At 37.0% G+C, this 22,628-nt stretch overlaps 1 long non-coding RNA gene and 1 pseudogene across 1 annotated transcript in view; one reads left to right on the top strand and one right to left on the bottom strand.

Annotated features, from left to right (window-relative positions):
• Positions 1 to 3,247: 3,247 nt before the first annotated feature.
• On the bottom strand, positions 3,248 to 4,140 carry LOC136836529 (uncharacterized; annotated as a pseudogene).
• Positions 4,141 to 7,892: 3,752 nt separating this feature from the next.
• LOC136838311 (uncharacterized) overlaps positions 7,893 to 22,628 on the top strand; it is a 318,032-nt gene continuing 303,296 nt past the window's right edge. Inside the window, exon 1 of the long non-coding RNA XR_010852931.1 lies at positions 7,893 to 8,057. This is a non-coding gene — a long non-coding RNA (uncharacterized lncRNA). The remainder of the gene's footprint in view (positions 8,058 to 22,628) is intronic.

Raw genomic sequence — 22,628 nt, 5'->3', positions numbered from 1 at the left:
TAATTAGAGAAACACTGCCTATAAGAAAGAGAAAAGGGCCAGGTCCAGTGTCCTGAACCAGCTATCAACCATGCTGTGAGCTCTGTTAGGGTTCAACTTCATCCCTATAGTTTGTATCATGAACTAATTTTGGCTAAATAACCGGAGATAAGATCAGCCCAAATAAAGCACCATCAACTGCGTAAGCAACAACCTTGTTTTCAAGGGAAAACCACATATTGGAAGAGCGTATTGTCAATGGTGGAGTTGAAAGACACTACTCAGAGGTAAATTACAGATTATATTTCTCTATTCAATACATATGCATCAGCAACTTCTATTAGCGATCTCTTAGCTAATAGAAGAGTGGTGTTACTAACAAATAGGCTCCCAACCCATCTGTAAAAGCATGAAAACAAGAATCTGAGAATTAACAGTCGACAGTAGCGTCAAAATTATGAACAATTATTCAAATTAGAAACGAAAAGAAAGTTCATCACAGGCACCTAGGCGCTTACAAACATATTTTCAAAAACTGTAGATAATATTGTTGTTATGGAAATTGAGATGTAATCAACAGGGCCTCCACTAATACCCCTATATATATCTAATAGAGTACAATTTCTAGTTCCCAATATGCAGAAAAAGAACATCACCAACTGGTTCTACAAGTAGCTTGAGTGAAAGACTTAATTTCACGCACTGAAAAGCAATGATAAGCAAAATTAGTCACTTGAACTTAAGGAGAACACGCGTGATTTATGATAAGTTTCTATTTACATTGCTTACTGTCAGTTATAAGGATTACTTTATCCTATGAGAGAGTGACAGAGCATCTGATTTAAGCAAAGGATCCACTTTTGAGTCAACACCAAAAAGGTGCGATTGTCTACCATTATGTTTTTAAGTCGTACCTGCAAGTGAAGTAAAGAGTTGTCGTATTGCTTCTTCTTATTTAAAATACTGTGACCTCCGTGATATCTACTCCTTTTAAAGGAACGTTGGAAGAAGACTACAAGCTGAGCAACAGATCTAAGAACAGATTTATGGTTTATGTAATTTTGCCCCTTCATGAAAGGCTACGATTGCATAGAGTCTCCGATATTTTTTTTCCATCTCTTTCGCAGGATGTTTTCCAGTGTCCTGTAACATTCTTTGCTTACAGACACAAGTCGATCACTTCCTTTGTGGTCAGATACCGCTTACCCTCCTCCCAGTATTCTTGTCATTTTCATCATGTATTGGATAATAAGGCGTACAGTTGCTTGCCTCATCAGTCTCCTCTTGAAATGTTTAATCCGAATTTCTGAAGTATGAACAGAGCTACAGATCATGTATGGTTCCCTCAATAGCAGGAGTCGTGCTGGGATGGTTCATCTTCAGTAAACACCCTGTGAGCCTTTGTTCATTCTTGAATGATGTCATTAACTACTATCGTTATGACATAACTTGATTTTTCTTGTGTGAAATTCCCCCCTTACGTCAAAATTGGCCTTTGACTACTCCTTGAATAAACACCAGTGTTCTGTGAATGTCTGGCGTAACACAAGTCTATCGAAGGACGGGTAATGTAGTGCCCTTCCATGTAAAATAAAAGAGGTTAGAAGATAACAAAGTGGGGCTAAGTAAAAATGAAGCGACAAAATTGCTACTTGAAGTACGGAAAGAGCTAGGAGTTAATTTTTTTTTTTTTTCGAGATGAAGCTCTAAATATAGCTCATCATCCACTCTTACTATGCCTTTCAGCTGCCGTGTCCAACTGTTTTTCGCCAATAAAATGTTACAAAAGACTCGGACAAAGTTGGTATTTTGGCATAAGACGTTTGAAAACCCGACCTTATTGGCAAAAATGTGCAATAATGCTTAATATTGATAATTAAGGTAATTATAAGAGTAAATTAAGGGTAGCCTAAAGCATATTAAGTAGGCACACTAACAGAGGTTTGAAAATCATCATAATACAAGTACCTCCGACTCATTCATGGTATGACATAATATACTAGAGGGCCCGCCCCAAAAGCCTTTGTGAATAAAGGGATGTGTTTTCAGTCGTAAAATTTATGTCCGTCTCTCTGACTTATGGTCTCACACGCACGGCTTTTCGATAATTCACAACTGCATGGGAAGGTTTGGGCGGGGCTGGCGTTCGAATGAGAATATTAATAGTTTAATATATTGCTTCATGGAGTAACTTACTTATCCTTTGACATGGAATAAGCGAACACAAAAAGAATACTGAAAACCATTATTAACCTGCAGTTTCATATTGCGGAAAGTAACGTTTAGATACTCACGAGCACCATCGTTTCCAAAGCCACAGATTATTTTGCAAGATCATCGTCCGTTGCTTCGTATTGTCTTACAAATTTGTAACTATACACCATTAAAAACTTAGGTTTTCCTACGGGGTCAATTTGAAAACATTTTCAAAAATCTTTATTTCCATCAATTATGAGGTGTTATTATTATAGAAGCTTGAAATTTCCAATACTATAATGGGTTATATTGGAGATGCGCATTTTTTTTAGATATTACAGAGATCGTTGAAGGTAAATTTGTGAACAAAGTATAAGATAAAAGATTTTCATTTTGAAATTCTAGGATCCCGTTCTTTTACATCTTATGTTCCATTTAATCTGATTTATAGAGTACTTTGTCCACACTGTTATGGGTAAACTTAGATATGTACTTATGGACATGATTTTATTTTTTTAGCTGTCAGTTACGATTTGTGTAATGGGTAAAAAAGGTTTTTAATCTTTGAAAAAAACATTAAAAACGTTTTTTTTTCTAACAGTCCAGGTTTCTGTGGACCTGTGCATGCTATACCCATAAAAAATAGAATAGTGGCTCTTACGCTCTCAACCACCATAACCTGTCCCCTTAATACGGTGTCAGTCCCGTACTGAAGCCCTCGTACTTTGTATATTCCTCTACGCCCCCACTATTACTTTATTTGTAGGCCTCTGTATCCCATTTGTTTTTCCCTCCAAACATTTTAGCACTAATTTTACATGCTTGAAACCCCAACTTCGATGAAATTGGAGGAAATATGCATTTAAAATAGAAAAAATAATATCTGTAAAATCATAAGGCTAGAAATAAATCAAAATAAAAAAATATTGCCACAGTAGCTCTATTCATCTTCATCATTCAAGTACAGGTCTTCAGCATCCTCGTCATCGCTATCCAAATTGATAATTAAGGTCCAACAGGCTCCTGAATGTTGTCTGACGACCAATACCAATCCTCAATCTCTCGGGATCGTTTAACAGCACTCGCCCACACGCTTTGGGTGGCGCAGTGCCTGGCTTCCTCCAGTCTGGCCTGTAGGTCTACCTTGGTGAATCGATACAATGACGAGCGGACATGATGCTTCATGCACGCCCACACCTGTTCAATGGCATTGAGCTCCGGGTGGGCAGGTGGCAGGCAGACGACCTCGTGGCCTCACTGACGGACGATATTGTCCACAGTGTATTGGGGCTTTGGCTGGTTCTGCTGGCATGTGAGCAGCAACTCTGGTCGTGTGGTACCAGGTGGGACGGGTAGCCTGCGGTGCTCCAACCAGCTGACAAGGTCCGCTTTCTTCGCTGCCGAGGTAGGACAGTGACAGTCGTCTGTAAGCTGACTGTGGTAAGGTGCATTGTCAAGTACCAATACTGACGGCTCGGGTAGCGATGGCAGAAGCTGCATTGTCAGCCAGCGTATGAACAGCTCCCCTGTCGTTTCCCCGTGGTAGTCTCCACTGGTATTCTTTGCCGGATAACAGAGGAATGAACCTTCACCGAAACTACTGGTTGTGGCAGCTGCTACCACCACGAATCGCTCCCCTTCCCCAGGTGGTACCTGTCGGCTGTGCGTGGCACTGGTGGTAGCCTGCGTGGTGTCAACCCATTCCCTGCTGTGGTTCATCCTGGTGGTGAACCAAGTCTTGTCTGTGTAAACTGCCTCCCTCCCTTCTCGGTGGCGCTGCAGGGCACGGAGCGCACAGATCCTGCGGCATACCACGTGAAGAGATTCTTTGGTCACGCAAACCTTCTGCTAAGATGTTTTGCAGCTGAATCCCATGTCGTGCATAACCCGCCACACCGATGTCTCAGAGGTTATCTCTGGGACAATGCCAGCCAACTTCAAGTCCTTCGTCAGGGTACCAAACATGAAAACTTGCTATGAAGCAAGCTTGCCTTGGGCAAACTGGCGAATGGCACCAGCAGTAAAATTATCGAATACCTGTGATATTGTTGGTGATGCTACTACCACAGGTTGTGGCGTGGTGTCGCACTGCACAATCTTCCTTACTGCCTGGGATGTCATACCCATGACATGCGCCACACGCTCGTAGATTATTAAGGTTAATAATTTCCATGTAGCCTGAGGTACATGAAATCGACTGAGTTCGTCTCCGTCACATAAATACATAAGGTCAAAAAACAGTAATTAATGTCAAATAAAGAATCGTACCACAAAAGAAATATGAAAAGTACTCTATTGCTAGATGACCGATTATTTATGAAGCTGATCCCTGTGAGTATATTTACTGAATACAGCAGTTAATAATGCATAGAAATGCATATTCTCGTAAACTTTTACCTTCTCGTGCATCTCAAATGACTTTTTTCTGCATGTGGGATATGGAAAGATTTTCTATAAGCTCAGATTTAATCATAAGACAGCCATGTAAGTTGTTTCGTTTACTCATGAACAATTGCTATCGTGGTATATAACATTCACGTCTGGCATTGGAAGATAAAAGGAAATTACGCAGCTTTTAAGCAAATCGTTTTCTGAAATATTTTGTGTGAAGTGACATTAAGATAAGAATCCAATTGGCATCTGTTCGAAATGATCATTCCTTGACCAGCCTTTCTTTCCAATAACATCAGATATTCAGATGCAGTGACTCTACTTTATATATCAGGTTACCAAATAATTAAAATATATATATGTTTTTGAAATGCAAGAAAGGTTTTGAGAAACTCTACATAAAGAAAACTTCAATAATAAATATTTCCCTTTGACTCACTACAGATAAACCTGAGCTCCAATCGTAATAAAACAAAGAACAAAGAACCATTAAGAAACACTGGTACACGCATACGGACAACCAAAGAAGGTGGCAGGCTGCAAGACTCTAACCTCACTTTGGATTTAGAGCTTCGGCTGAAACTAGGCTTGCCAACTATCTGATCTAAAAGATCCGGGAGATCGCGCGCGCGAACACAAACACGCACACCACAAAAAAGCGTTTTTATTTATGCATACCAACTTCCTTAGTGCCAGAAAATGTTATTTGCAATTTGCAAACAGTGTTCAGTGTTTGAGATCCATGTGACAATGATGTAGAGAAAAGTAAAGCTGAATATTGCAAATGTTAAAAAAACAAAAAAACAAATGCAAGACAACTGAAACTTATAAAACGAGGGAATTTGCTGTGAAACTATTTCATTGTGGATTCTTGTAGATTTTGTTCTTCAATATCATTACTTTTGTTGTGATTTTAATTATTTCTTTGCATTTGTTGAGACCGTTCCCCATCTAGCCCTTTGTATTTCTGACCTTGACATTTTCAAGCTTTGTATGCATGTATAATGGATGAGAGCAAAAGGTCAGCACAAAGCGATACATTCCTTATGAAATGATATATCATTTATCTGAATGCTATATTTGCAAAAGCTGTAACCCATTTGAAATAAGGTGCCGAGTTTTTCGTCATTAAATAAAACAAAAAAATTGTTTTAACGTAGAAACAATAAAGTGAGAATAATGAAACTAATATACATATATATACTGTATGTATATATATATATAAAAGTATATATGTAATGTATATATATATATATATATATATATATATATATATATATATATATATATATATATATATATATATAATACACTTTTTCTTTGGCCCACTGGTAACAATATCTTAAAAATGGAAATTCCATTTTACTTAATACATAATATTTGTCTACAATTCCGGGATGTTTTGACGCCATTTCGGGAGATGGGAGAATATACAGGAATACAGGAGAATCCCGGCGAATCCGGGAGGGTTGGCAAGCCCAGCTGAAACTGAACTGATATGGGTTTTGTTCCAATGTGGAAGGCTGCACTCTCATTAAATTGTTAGATTTCTTGTTTTCTTTTAACAGGGAGTGTGCATGACTCAAGCATTCTTTAAAATTTATGGGTCTTGTAATTAGGCCTAAATACTTGGCAATATATATATCTTTTATAAAGATTGTAATACGCATTTTTATTGCTGACAACCTGTATAAGAAATATTACTGCAGACTCAAGTCATTGCACAGAGTTGTTAAGAATGCCTCGAAGTATAAGATCGTGTTCATATTACCTATATCTAACATACACCTTTCAGTTACCTCTTTTAGTTCGTAATTATTATTATTATTATTTTTGACGTGATAAAAGTCATCGTATCTTAACTGAAATTGTACAATAAAAGATACGACTGGCTCGGTCAAAACTCAGTTCCTATCCAGTCTGAATGTTGCATACTTGTCAATTCTTTCTTTCATACTAATTTCAGTAATAATCATGCTTGTGTTGCTTGTTTTATGAAACTAGCACAAATCACGCCTTAAGAATAAAGTGGGTTACGCCTATAATGCAACTGTAACTTTTTTAAAATTGCGGCGGAAGATCATTAGAGAATTCGCTATTAACAAAACCGGTTTGTATGTTATGGAAACCGTGTGTACTGTACATCAACGTATAACATGTTGGAAAAAAATTTTGTTTTCAAAAGAAAAGTATGTATTAACAACGTATTTATCCTATGTGATAAAAGAAAGGCTATGGCAGGTTAGCCTGATTAAGCAAACCATTCAAAATGCATAGTCTCATGACTTTCATTTCTAAAGGTTTTTGAAATACGTTTCTGCCATGTCTCACATTACCAGTTTATTAACATCAAACATAGGAAGCCCTATAACCATCAACGGGACATGACTTGGAGTATCGGTCTATCGTTTTGTTGGAATCGGTAGTGGGAAAGGCTAGTGCGAGGTAAAATCAGCATAGGCCTACGTGCAAGAGTGCATTCCTTCTCTTATATTCCGGACAGTAAAAGCTTATTATCAATGAAAATGTATTTGTTAATTGAAAGGAAGGTATTCCAAAAATCGTTTTTTAGAAACACATGTTTTTTAGAGAACTACAGTAGGATCCATAGTAATAATATTGGTTATAGACACAAAATATATTTGGAAAAATATATACAAAGTTATAGTTTCGTCCATCCTTCTGTGGACTTCATCACTAAAGTAAGTTTAGTGCTCAAGTCCACAGCAGGATGGATGAAAGCATAAGCTCTTTATATACTTTTACAAATACATTTCGTCTTTAGAATCAATATTATTATTGTGGTTCCTACCCTAGATAACTGAGAACTGAGAAGCGCGATACGGTGTTTTCATATTTCACATGTAGAGATGTAGCTTATACCTTCTGCGCCAATTGTGCTGCACCTCAAACGGGATAACAGTAATGAAGACTAATCTCTGAAAAAATCATGCACTTTTCGACGAGCTTTAACTTATAAAGGGGTAGAGTATGTTATATAATGATAAAATTTCGATGGGAAAAATTCTGAACTTCCGCAGTTAATTAATGACATGCAAAAAGCCGAGGCTAGCCTTATGTTACGACTTGAAGACAATGATATCACCGTCATTTCTCTCTCTCCATTTCTCTGCATTTGTTTATTATTCTTTCTCGTGTCCTTCCTCCAGCATTTTTCTTTCATCCTTTGTCAGCGCTCAGCAGGCGAATACATCCCGCAGCGTTGCAATGACCATCTGTCAGCGGATGATAATTTTCCGGTGACGGATGGTTGAAGAAGAGTATAACACTACGTAGTTAAGTGGGCCACCGCCAGGGGCGGCGCTGCTTGAAGCCGCAAAGGTTTTCGGTCAACAGTCAAATTCATTTGGTGCTTAGTGTTCTCCCCCGACTTTTTCGTTCCCCATCTTCGTAATGGTACGTTGTGCGGCTTATAACGGTAGAACAGGATACGACAGTTCTTCAAGAGAAGACTGATTACAGTTTCACAGGTAAACAAAACATGATGCATTATATTTACCCATACTTTTGTGTTAGGCAGAGAAATGGCGTGTTTGAAACAGATACACCTTCTCTATTAGCATTTATTTTCGGTATATTGTTGTGGGAAATCTGTGCTGCAGCGATTTCAGGTTTTAAATCAGATCATCATTAATTTTATGTCACATAATATAAAGTAAAACAAGATCTTCCTTGTTAAGAGGGCTTAGTAGTATGTAGGTCTATAGGTTACTGGTATGTCAACAAGTCTCCCCTTTTAGCCATGTTACTGTGATGCCGAAGGATATCTAACGGTATTTTGTAAGTCATTAGGAATTCTTTGCATGAGGTAGGCCTGTAGGATATTGTTTATACCATCAGTTTTGGACATGTAAAGGCAGCATTAGAGTTAACAAAATTCATTTTATCAACCGTGGTGTTTTAATTGTGAACCGTCCCACTTTGTGCGAGTATTTCGGGACGTTGTAAACGGACCGTAGAAAACTTCCTGGTATTCGAGTCAAGTAAAAATAGTTATTTTTTTTTATATATTATAACGGATCCTCATTCATTTTATGCTTTCATCAAACAATATATCTCATAAAATGGTGATGGCAAGAAATAAAGTTTGGTATCTGGGCTATAGGCTACTTGTGCCCTCAAAGTACTCATATCAAGACGTTATATCACTTAATCCTTATCCTAGGTACAACTTAATTTCGAATACATAGAAATAGTTTCACTATGGTAAAACTTATGGAATCATCATGCCAGGGAAGAAATGGTCAATAATGATGGTAACGATCAAACGACAAGGAAAAAATCTTGGCCGAGCAAACGCTAGGTCTATGCCCATTGATTCCGCCGGTATTTTAATGGCTTTGTCCTTTTTTTAAGAATTTTTTTATGCAGTTAAGTCAAAATTACCTGGTTATTTAGTACTTATTTAACAATTCTCTCCAAGTATCACTCCAAAGCCTTAGAACAGAAAGAAGAGAACTGGGCACGGGCGTGGCGGGAAGACAATCATAAGTTGCCAGACGTATTTTCATAACTTAAGGTAAATAACGCTATTGGAATTAACAAATTAGTCAAACATGATAAACAAATTGGTGCTTATTACATGAATGTGATACCACTTTTACAGGAATGTGATACCACTTATACAGTGAAACATTTACTGCTCTTAAAATTGCTCGGTGGTAGGTAGGCCTAGAAGCTATCCTTTATGTTAACAGTCTTATTTTAAATCTATAGAAGTCAGAAGTGATGCATAAGGGTAATGGTTGTACATACAGTATATATATATATATATATATATATATATATATATATATATATATATATATATATATATATATATATATATATATATATATATATATATATGTAAATATACATATACATATATGTACATATATCTTATACATAAAAGTGAATTATGTATGTTTGTATGCTTGTGCGCTATAGAAATCCGAACTGTTTGACAGGTCTAGACAAAATTTGGCACAAGGCTATCATTTAACCCAACTGACATAGCCTAATACCGTAGGTTTCAAACCCATTCCCCTGTGACAGACAGACGAAGACAGGCATAACAAGAGATCTGAAGAGATTCGTTTTCTGTAGCACAAACTTGTGCTCTAGAGAAATCCAAACCGCTTGACCAATCAAGACGAAAATTTGCATGCAGTCCTCATTTGACCCCAGGAAGGTTTTCACGTAGATTTTAAATCCATATCCCCGCCCCTACCCCTTCCCCCATCCTCTTTCCCTTTGTAACTAATGTGGTAAAAAAATTTACGGTTTATTGTACCTCATTTCATGTACTCGATACCATAGAAATATATTGTTGAAAATGCTTTTCTTTCCTGTAATTAATAATTCTGTATCAAGGTTTGTGTTTAGGTTTAGTGGGGGTGTATATTTAAGTTTATGGTGATGTGTTTAGGTTTAGCAGGGGGTGTTTTTAGGTTTAGTGGGGGTGTTTCTAAGTTTAGTGGGGGTGTTTTTAGGTTTAGTGAGGATGTATTTAGGTTTAGTGGGGTGAGTGTGTGTGTGTGTGCGTGCGTTTAGGTTTGGTAGGGGGTGTGTTTAGCTTTAGCAGGGGCCGTGTGTTTAGGTTTGGTGGGGGTTACATTTAGGTTTAGTTAGGGGTGTGTTTAGGTTTAGTGGGGGTGAGCTCAGGTTTAGTGGGGGTTGCATTTAGGTTTAGTGAGGGGTGTGTTTAGGTTTTGTGGGGGTGAGCTTAGGTTTAGTGAGGGTGCATTGAGGTTTAGTGACGGGTGTGGTTAGGTTTTGTGTGTGGTTTGTGTTTAGGTTTAGTTGGGGTATGTTTAGGTTTAGTTGGGGGATGTATTCAGGTTTAGTGGAAGGGTGTTTGTTTAGTGGAGGATGTGTTTAGGTTTGGTGGGAGGGTTGTTTAGGTTTAGTGGTGGATATGTTTAGGTTTATTGAGTGGGTGTGCATTTTGGTTTGTTGGGAGTGAGTTTAGGTGTAGTTGGGGTACATTTACAGTAGGTTTAGTGAATGGAGTGTTTAGGTTTTTTGGGTGGTGTATGTTTAGGTTTAGTAGGGGGGGTTGCATTTAGGTTTATTGGGAAGGGTGTTTGTGTTCAGTGGTGGATGTGTTTAGGTTTGGTGGGAGGGGTGTGTAGGTTTAGTGGGGGTATGTTTTGGCTTATTGGGGTGTGTTTAGGTTTAGTGAGGGGAAGTGTTTAGGTTTAGTGGTGGTGTGTTTCGATTTAGGGGTGCATTTATGTTTAGTTGGGGAGTGTATAGATTTATTGGGGTGCATTTGGGTTTAGTCTGTGGTGTGTGTTTAGGTTTAGTGAGAGGTGTGTTTAGGTTGGGGGGTGTTTAGGTTTGGGGGTGATGTGTTTAGGTTTGGAGGGGTGTGTTTCCTTTTTAGTGGGTGGGATGTTTTTAGGTTTAGTGGGGGTATGTTTTGGTTTAGTGGGGTTGTGCTTAGATTGTGTTGGTGTTTCAGTTTAGTGAGGGGGTGTGTTTAGGTTTAGTAGGAGTGTGTTTAGATTTAGTGGGGGTGTGTTTCGATTTAGGGGGTGTTTAGGTTTAGTGGGGGTGGTGTTTCGGTTTAACAGGGACATGTTAATCAAAGCCACACCACATGTTACTCTCTTTCTAAGGTAAATGATCAGCTGTCATTCAGAGTTTTCCAGGGCAGCACTGGGTTGGTCAGCAAGTGTGTATATATATATATATATATATATATTATATATATATATATATATATATATATATATATATATATTATATATAATATAAATATATAAATATATAAATATATATATATATATATATATATATATATATATATATATATATATATAAATATATAAATATATAAATATATAAATATAAATATATATATATATATATATATATATATATATAAATATATATATATATATATATATATATATATATATATATATATATATATATATATATATGTATATATATATATATATATGTTTATATATATACTGTATATATATGCATATATATACTGTGTATATATATGTATATATATATATATATATATATATATATATATATATATATATATATATATATATATATATATATATATATATATATATATATATATATATATACCCAAACAACCAACCTTCCAAAACTTTAATATAGAATCTTTAATAAGGGACACCGTGCTTTGCTCATTACCGCCTGACAAGGAAGGGCAGGAAATATTGGCCCCTCCCTAAATCCTTTAATTGCACTCTCTCTCTCTCTCTGTCTCTCTCTCTCTCTCTCTCTCTCTCTCTCTCTCTCTCTCTCTCTCTCTCTCTGCAAACATGTGCCTGCCAGAAGATCCCATGTTTCAGAACGGAGAGCTGTGGGAAGATTAACCTTGGCCAGAGGTGGAATAGAACCCAGCAATATGGATTCAGAAAGAGGCAAGGGCCACGTAGAAACAAGTGGCCTTGATTGACCACGCAGTGGCCCTGAATCAAAATGATGTGCACTCATAGAGGAACGATGCCAGCCCCATCTGGACAGGAAAGCATCCTAATTCCGGAACCGGGAGCTTAAAAGGACCGACCTTAGGAACAAAAGTTCAGAGACACACCTGGACACAGTCGAGACAGCCCTCTCGCTTGGCTCCCGCCTCCCTAAAGTGGCCCTCCACGAGGTTCACCTTGCTGGGCCTCAGTCTTATTACCAGTGAGCCCCTTAAGTCCTCCTACAAAGCCATCCTATGCTGAAATCACCTTTTCCACAAGGTAAAGTGCTCTGTTTACAAAGGTTCATTCATTCAGTCGTGTAGTTTGAATTCACTCACTGAACTTCCTACTTTATTTTCAAGTGCCAGTGTTTCATATCAGCCTCGCTTTTGTCAGTGCAGTGTTACGTAAATTCCAGTGTGCGAGGGAGTACACAAAATCATGTGTTCAGTGCATCTGTGGCACCCTCCGTGCGCCACCTTGTCCTGTGCTTATTTTGCTGTGCCCCTACTGGCCTTTAATTCGTAAATCTCTCCGTAACAGACGGAGTGTTGGCAGTGGAATCCTTCCTTGATTCGATTATGCCATGCGCGTCGTGAACCTCATGGTGCCAGTATCAGCAACATCATAGAGACGGACATATCTTCGAAGCATTTATATGTACATAACCTTGTATTTTTTTTGGTTCCCAGGTCTTACATACCTGCCCAAATTTCATTTCATCCTCTGATTGTTTTGCTTATGTAAACATACATAATTTTAAAATTTACCCGTCTGTTTACATACAAAATTGCCTTGTGAGTAGAGCCCTCAGCTCAGTAAAAACACACTGTTTCTTTATATATTACAATTACTTGAATCAACTGCAGTCAGAACTAAGGAATTTTCATGTGTTAAGTAAAGTAAACCCACAGTCTGAGTCTATAACCGGCTCATTGTAAGCATTCCCTAGGTTAAAATCGTAATATTGGCAACCTTTTTTGCCTAGATCCTTGCAGTCTGCAATTGAAGCTCAGTCCTTTGCCCTCTTGCAATATTGCAGCTATCAGCCATTAGCCACGCTAAGGCTGGGTGCAAGAAGGAAACGAACGTTAGCGTAAGAATCCGCAAGCGCACAATCAAAGGAGTTCCACACAGCAAGTACAGTGGTATATCTTAATTTATTTTAGGATAGGAAGTAAAATTGTGACTGAAAATATCATTAGGGAAATGCTAGGCCACGTGCATGCAACCCAGTTATAGAGAAGAGAGAGTTATTAACCTTTACGCATGCTTTTAATAGCTACCACATGATGGCTTGCATGACTCACATAGGCAACCTAGGAAAAGTGAAAAGTGAATTACGAAGTGTTGTAACAAGAAATAGTTCATGTATTTCCTCCCTGTGTTATCCAGACAATTTGTAGTCTCAGAATTTTGGTTTGGCACATGTTAGAATCCACGTGGGTTACCCAGCAATTTTCGTATCGCAGGAGTTAAGATTTTGCTCTCTCTCTCTCTCTCTCTCTCTCTCTCTCTCTCTCTCTCTCTCTCTCTCTCTCTCTCTCTCTCTCAGAGGTTAGGAATTCGTTAGGCAAGTATATAAGTATTCCTTATTGAGTAAATCTCAAGAAAGGCGTAAACTTTCTTCAGGCCACGCTAGCCAATAATCTTGCTTAATATTTTCATTTGTTTAAATTTGGTGGTAATCTTGTGTTTTTTAGTTTTGCTGACCATGTGGTCCCCTCATGTCGTTCCCAGCCTAATTTTTGTAAGGCCTTAGAGAGAAAACTTTTGTAGTTGGGTGCCTCTATAAATAAGCCTTAAGCGACGTAATATGTTTTCACAATAACGCGGTCGTCTTGTAAAAGCCCCCACGCCACCATTTTCCCTCTCAAGCCAGGTGTGTGTACCTGACAACCTTGAGCTGTCAGCCACTGGGCCAGAAAACAACAAACCCACGTGTTTCTTGAGCAAAGTAAACACACCCTTTTCCAGTCACGTGGGAAATAGGCTGAGTAGAGTGAACTAATTTTGCATGCACGTGAACTTGGGTGAATGACACCCGTGCATGGTAGAATTAAGTTTTGTCCTTATATCAGGCTGGAGAAAAGGGCTCTTCTCATTGCAGGCGAAATACAAACATTTTTCAGCGTAAACTTGTAATTTATCAGTCCCTCGACAACGAATCTGCTTAATCACTTATGAACATACTTAAAGGAAGGTGTACTTTTAAAACGGCTGTCTTCTAAACCATAATTTGTACACGTATGTAAACCTTACCTACTCTGCGCCAGTATCCCAGTGTCTCTCACCACTTCTTTTTCGTAAGGTTTACGCTACGTCTTTTTTTCTCTTTGTTTGAAAGTGTTATGACACTCCCTGAGTTCCCAAACTTAACCTGTATTGGAACTCCCCTCAGAATTCCTTATCACAAGGAAACAAAAACCAAAAACCAGTTCCCTGCAAACAAACCATGCCCTATGAGGTGAACCAAAATTTTTGGGAATGGGTGGATGCCCCCTGAACTAAGCCTCAAGATTCACGCTATAGCCAGCTAAGTCCATGCATGAATCCAAAACCACGTCCTACGAGCCAAAACCAAGAAAAGCAGTTCCTTGCGAACAAACCACGCCCTACAAGGGGAACCAACAACTCCAAATTTTCGGGAATGGGGAGACACTCCCTGAACCAAGCCTCAAGATTCACGCTATAGCCGGCCAAGTCCATGCATGAGTTCGAAAGACCCACAGGACAAACCAACTCCACTCCTCCTGAACAAAATTTTGTACATCCTCCAAGACAAACCCAAACTTTCGGGAATGGGCAAACATTCCCCGACCAAACTTTGAACTTCACGCTATAGCCGGCCACATCTGTGTGTGAAATAAACTCAAAATTCCATCTTTCAAGACGTCCTAAAATCGTTCATCAAGAACAAATTACATCTTTCGAGACATTCTGAAAAGTTCAACAAGAACAAATTATGTCTGTTGAGACGTCCTAGAACTGTTCATCAAGAACAACCTAAGCTTTTCGAGATTTCGGAAAATCGACCATAACGAGCAAATTGAGTCCTAAGCGACACCCCCCTGAAAATTGAGTTCTCTACGAACAAACCTGAGTTCTCCTGAAAACCCTCCCCCTTTCCTCCCAGACATTGTCCTACAATGCCTCTATTGCCAGCAAAATGCAAGCCGAGGACTATATAGCATTCACTGGGCTTAGGAAGGGGCTGGGTTTGATGGGACAACTCCTGATGGACTGGGTCCCTGAAAAGGTAGATGCTTCCAAGAAGGAGAGGGAAGAACAAGAAAGAAAGGAAAAAGGGGAGAACAAGAAAGAAAGAATAAGAGGGAAGAACAAGAAAGACATGATAAACTTGCAAGAGAAGAACAAGAAAGAAAGGATAGGATCGAATGGGAAGAGAAGCAGTGGGCCCATGAGCTCCAGATGGCCCAAACTGGCACTAACAGCCCCTCTCCAGCCCCTGGCTCGTCCGCACTCATGTCCAAATAGTTCGAGACCGAGCCCAAGGTGTGGCCCGATCGGGTGGAAAGGGTCTTTGGAGTGTATCCACTCGCTCCCGCCGAAATTTCTCTACTCATGGGAAAATACCTTGGAGGAAAGGCTCTCATTGCCTTCAACACCCTCCCCGTGGATGATCAAGGAAAACTGGTGGAAGTGCGGAAGGCGATTGTCAAGGCACATGAAATCACCCCCGAACATTGGAGACAACACTGGAGAGGCCAGATAAAAGAAATAGGTTAGACCTGGTCTGACTGGGCTTGCCAATCAGATAGGGCCGTCAATAAATGGTTAGAGTCCCTAGGTGGTCTCTCTGCAGTGGACATCTTCAATTTTAAAATAGAGTTCTTGTACTACACCCCTCCTGCCCTCTCTACCCACGTCTGTGAGAAAGCTCCCACGACCCTAGCAGAGTGCTGTCACCTTGCGGACACATGGAACACTCATCACGCCCATGTGAGCTCATTGGGATGGAAGTTCTGCCCTCCTTCTTTCAACTCCAGCATCCCACTGCCCAAGAACAGGCATGCACAGAAGCCCATTGTATGTGGGTTCTGCAAGAGAGCCGGACATCCCACGGAACTGTGCCGCTCGAAGGCTGGGAATCATCCAGACAATCCCACTAAGTCCCCCAATGGGATCATGCCAAACCAAGCCATGTCTGGGTCTGGAATGAACAATGAAGGGCCTGCTCCCTCCAATGGGACAATTCCAAGCAAAGATTACAGCAGGAATTATTGAGCAGCTTGTAAGGTTCAAGGGCACTCCTCTCTATGGGCAAAATGTTTTGGTAAAACAAAACCACCTGCTATTGCTTGGCAGTTACAAATCCTAAAATCTTAGGCCCTCCAGCCAAAGTTCCTGTATCTGTGGCGCTTCCCCGAGGTAGCTACCAGCCCTCCGGGTCACAGCATTCGATGACACTGGCGCTCAAATCTCCCTCATAAGGGAAGACACCAGCCCTGTCTTCATAGGAAAGCATCCTAATTCCAGAACTTGGAGCTTAAAAGGACTGACCCTAGGAGCAAAAGGTCAAAGACACACCTGGACGCAGTCGAGACACAGCCCTCTCCCTTGACCCCTGTCACCCTCAGAGTGATGTGGCCCTCCAGGAGGTCCACCTTATTACCTATTACCAGTGAGCCCCTTAAGGGCCTATTCACACTATACTTGCATGTAAACGGACATGCACCTGACCTGCACTGGACCATATCCTGCATATACATTCAAACTGCACCTTATACTCTCCAGCATTTACGGTCGTAGTTTAGTCCTGTTCTTCATACTGTCTATATCTACACATACTGTGTGGTATACATACTTCCTGAATATATACTCGCTTGCGTGTGTGTGTGTGCATGTGTTGTGTATAGGTCATTTATATGTAAAGTATACAGAAGGTTACAAAAGCTTGTCTCTCTCTCTCTCTCTCTCTCTCTCTCTCTCACGTAAAGACGTCCGTGTTAAATCTGAAGTTGCGAAAAAATAAATAAGGAATCCTTATCAGCCATATTGTACAGGAACCCGTAGTTCTGTACTATGTAATTAACTTTTCCTCGTCCATTTTGCGGAAAACAAATTATCACTTCTGTGTCTGAGAGCTTACTGGCCGCTGATAATGTAAGTATCCGTACAGGTGCCACGTTCACACTATCCAGCAGTGACAGGATCGGTACCTGAATGGAACCTGACCGCACCTGTAAAATACTGTCGCCAAGAAACCACACCGGTGTAGCAGGAAGTTATTCCCCCCGACTGAAATTCCCCCCGGGAAAATTAGACTAGGATTGATTTCCCCCGGGAGTAACAGCCCAGGCTACTTTTCCCAAGGGGGGAATTTTGGACCTAGGAAAATTTTCCCCCCTCTAGGCCATTTCTACCCCTACATGTATCCACCTTTGCGGCGTGTTTAGTACAAGCCCATTGGGGGATTTCCGTATAAACATAAACAAGATACTGTAAATAACAAAGATAATGACCGCCAAGAGGTGGTTTAATCGTGAGGATAATTATCGTGTGTGGCAGGAGGCTGTCGTTGCTACACGTCGCCGCCATAGCCAAACTCTTATAACAGCAGTGGGGTTGGGGAATCTTGGCCCAGAGGGGGAATATTATCCTGGGACGAAATTCCCGCAGGGGAAATATATCATGGGCTGTATTTCCCCCACGGGAGATATTTCCCACCTTCCGACGTGGACTTAGGGATATAGATATATATACATACATACATATATATATTTCGAACGGGAAATATATATATATATATATTTATGTATATATAGACTGTTACATCGGCATTTGAAGGTGACGGTCCGTGCTGGTGCGGTGCGATATAGCGTGAATGCTACAATGTAAATCAAATTGAAGAATATTTTGCCGGTCCGCTGCGGTACGGTTACGTACAAATGCTGCTTAATATCAAATTCATTTACCTCGTATAGTGTGAATACGACTTTAAGACCTCTTCACTGGAAAATCATTCTAAGCTGAAGCCACCTCTTCTACAAGGTAAAGTGCTCTGTTTATAAATCACAGTTTCTTTCATTCAGTCACATAGTTTGAATTCTCTCATTGAATCCTTGGGGGTTTCATTTTTTTTGCCAGAACTTCCTACTGTAATTTCAATGACCCTGCGCCTGCCAGTCAGTGTTTCATCGACGGAAAACAGGTCAGCCTCAAAATCCAGAAACCATTTCTGTCAGTGCAGTGTTACGATGAAATTAATTCCAGTGTGCTACAGCAAGGAGTCTCCAAATTGCACGATAAATCATGTGTTCATGTCTTTTTGCCCCTGCTAAGACATCTTTTTACCCGCGCCAGAGGTTGCCACAGTAGTATATGCAAGCCAATGCCTTGTCCATGTTTTGTTTATTAAACTCGCGCCAGAGAGGTTGCCAATACAAGAATGGCCAATTTTCAATATGAAGGAGGCATAAGTCTCTCCGTTACAGAGGAAGTGTTATTAGTGGAATCCTTCCTTGACTGTGCCTTGCGCTTCGTGAACCCACGACGCCAGTATCGGCATTTATTTGTCCATAAACTTTACTTAATTTCATTCATCTTCTGAATTTTTAGCTAATGTAAATATACGTAATTTAAAACTTACCCAAGTCTGTTTACTTACAAAATTGCATTGTGAGTAGAGCCCTCAGCTCAGTAAAAAATCCCTTTTTCTTTGTATATTACAATTACCTGAATCAGCTACAGTCAGAACTAAGGAATTTTCATGTGGCAAGTAAAGTAAACCCACAGTCTGAACCTATAACCAAGCACAAAATCTAATGTATTATATAGGTTAAAATCGATATATATGTATATATATATATATATATATATATATATATATATATATATATATATATATATATATATATATATATATATATATATATATATATATATATATATAATTATTTATGTACATACATATACATATAAATATATATATAGATATATATATATATATATATACTGTATATATATATATATATATATATATATATATATATATATATATATATATATATATATATATATATATATATATATATATATATATATATGTATATATATATATATATATATATATCTATATATATATCATGATGTACATACAAAATATTGTATGTTAAAATGTCATAAACTGCATATAATATATATATATATATATATATATATATATATATATATATATATATATATATATATATATATACATATATATATATATATATATATATATTATGTATATTTGTATGTACATATATAGTATATATATATATAATATATATATATTTATATGTATATATATGTACATAAATAATTATATATATATATATATATATATATATATATATATATATATATATATATATATATATATATATATATATATATATACTATATATACACAGTATATTATCAGAAACAAAGGAAAAGGAATAAAACTATGATCCACAATGAAAAAATGTACATCTTACAAAAAGTTCATTGGAACACTGATTTTCAAATGTCATGTTTTAAACTGCATTAAAAAAGATAAAATCATTGATGAGAATACATACCAGGATTTGTTTGTCACAGGATCATCGTTTGGGGTCCTATATAAAAATACATAAACCTAATTTATATATTTTATATATATATAAATTGGCGAAATATATATATTGGAACCTATATATAAATAATTCATATACACTTTTAAGGAAAAAATTTTACCACAAGACGCGGATCTTAAATGGCATGCTTAGATGTAGAATCGCTTTTTACAATTTCCTATATCGATACATCTTAAGTAAACTTTTTTCCTGTGCTGTACATTTTATGACTTTTTAGAGCTGGCAGTGCGGGACACTGCCTTTATTTTCGATGGCACACAAACATGTACACACAACATCTTCATGTGCTCGCTAAGAGCGCATGTTGGATGAATGCATTATTTCATATTATATATATATATATACTATATATCTTTTTATATGTCAATATAAGCATATAACATTTTTTTTTTTTTTTTTTAGGAAGAAGACGTTTACTGGTTTAACCATATGTCTTGTTTTTATAATTTTAAACTTAATTCTATTTTTACTTTCCACAGGGCGTTTTCAAAACATTCCTTTCATCAAAACCTTAGAATATTTTATGAGTTGATTTACATGAAATAAATTTTTCTTAATAAACAATTTAACGTCACAAAACCTCTAGAGTTACTAATTTATTCAGTTATGGGATTAATTTAAAATTAATTCCCAAAAATCCTCTAACAATAGGTTCGTTTTTAACTACAACTTCATTACGGTTTTTCCACACTGTTAAATTTAATGATCACATTAATTTTTCAGAATCGACTCCATCGTAAATAACTGGTTGTAGGCTCTCCAATCCAGAACGTTCATTTAACAAAAAACTGATTCGTTAGTTTAGTCATTGTTTATCAAACAACTAGTCCCCAGTTAACAAACCTAGTGAACTGTGTCTATAATCATTCTGTAAAAGGTTGGTTACTTTTTCTTCTATGTTATTTTTAGCTGTTTGTATTGTAAAAAATTTTTAAATTTTTAAAGCTGTTAATAAGATCCTGAAGATGTAATATACCCAATAAATATGTTACTGGTTTCCCTGGTCATAATTATATATCTATATCATATATATATATATATATATATATATATATATATATATGATATATACATATACAATTTTATATATACATGTGTGTGTATGTACATATATGTATATAAAATATATTACATAGTATATATATATATATATAATGTATATATTTATATATATATATATATATATATATATATATATATATATATATATATATATATATATATATGTATATATATGTATATATATATATATATATATATATATATATATTTTTTTTCTAACCATATAATGCACCACTATGGCTTAAAACATATATTGATTTTATATGTAAATAATTTTGCTCTAGAGTTACTAATTTATTCAGTTGGGATCTGAAATATTCAGAAGCCAAGTACAACATTACACATCCACACTGTTATTTAATGATCATTAATTTTTAAGCATGTAAATAACTATGGATCCTCATTTAACAAAAAACTGATTCGTTAGTTTATATCGAACAACTAGTGAGCTGTGTAAGTGTAAATAAACTATTCTATATTTTCTTTGTAGCAAAAAAAACTTAAATGTTAATAAGCAGGCTATACCCATAGACGCATAATTATATTCTAACATACGCACACATTTGATATACATGCACAAACATATATGTATATAAAATATATCATATTATATAATGTATATTTTATATATATATATATATATATATATATATATATATTTAGATATCTATGTATGTATCTGTATATATTTATTATATGTTATATATATACTAGTTATATGTATATACATACACACACATATATATATTACATATACCAGTGAAAAATTACTTATTCAGTTAAATTTTTGTTGCAGAATATTTAGAGTTCTTTATCTGTATGTATGTAGATTACTAGTTGATCGACATTAACCAGTGAAAAAATATTCAGTTAAATGAGAATATATTTTTTTGGTTGTTCAATAAGAGAATTGATTTTTCTAATGAAGATTTGGCTTCCCCATGTTTTAGATATTTACAGATTAATGTGTTCTCTTAGGCTAAATTCTTTATTTCATGTAAATCAACATTTTATGTTTTATTTTTATGGGTCAACTGAGAATACATAGTTACCTGTATGTCTGTAGATTACTGAATGCTTATTAATGGAATAGATTTTTCGATCATTCTGAATGCTAAATTCTTGCATCAGCTGCAATAGACCTCAGCCCAATAATATTTCGAAATGTAATGTACGGTAATTACTCTTTTACCCTTATTGAAATAACATGTTGATATAATAAACAAGAGAATAAAACCAGAGTGCTACGTTACTGTTTAGTCACTAAAGTATAGTGCTAGTGCTGGGGCGGGTGTTTCAGTATGGCTGCCCGAGATAACTCAGTCGGCAGGGAGATCTCCACCACATGTTATTGACAATCTGTTATGAATCAGTTAAGCGTAATTTGTCTGTTCCTGATTTTGTGAAGAGACGTCTGACCAGAAAGCAGTTATGATTTTATTATTTTCTCTAGGTTTTTGCAATTATAACTTAAATGGTTCCCTCAAGAGTCGAAGTGAGTCGTTGCTTGTCTGTGATTTTACCGGAAATCTGAGATCAACTGATCCATTGATCAGATACATATCATTAATTCTGCTGTTCTGTTGGGTGCATCTGGAGCTGCTCTTTGCAGTTTTTGAGAGGTGCAAATAGCTTTGATTGCAGGAAGGGTTGCAAAATTAATCTTGAAGGGTTTCTATCCAGTGGGTTACAAGGAAGCTTCCATCCTAGGTTTTGGGTTGATGTAAATCGTGTTAAATTTCTTTTTCAGTTGAGAATTTCTGTGATATTCCTATTGTTCTTAGTAATTAGATGTGTTTCTCTGGCTGATACTATAGTCAGTGATTGCAACCTCATTTCAGCTTTGACTGCAGACAGATGAGAAATGCATTTTGGTAAGAGAACATTGTAATTTAAAACGAAATTT

The sequence above is a fragment of the Macrobrachium rosenbergii genome, chromosome 4, assembly GCF_040412425.1.
Source record: "Macrobrachium rosenbergii isolate ZJJX-2024 chromosome 4, ASM4041242v1, whole genome shotgun sequence".
NCBI lineage: Eukaryota > Metazoa > Arthropoda > Malacostraca > Decapoda > Palaemonidae > Macrobrachium > Macrobrachium rosenbergii.
The sequence above is the reverse complement of the archived record's forward strand: the minus strand, read 5'-3'. Positions and strand labels throughout refer to the sequence as shown.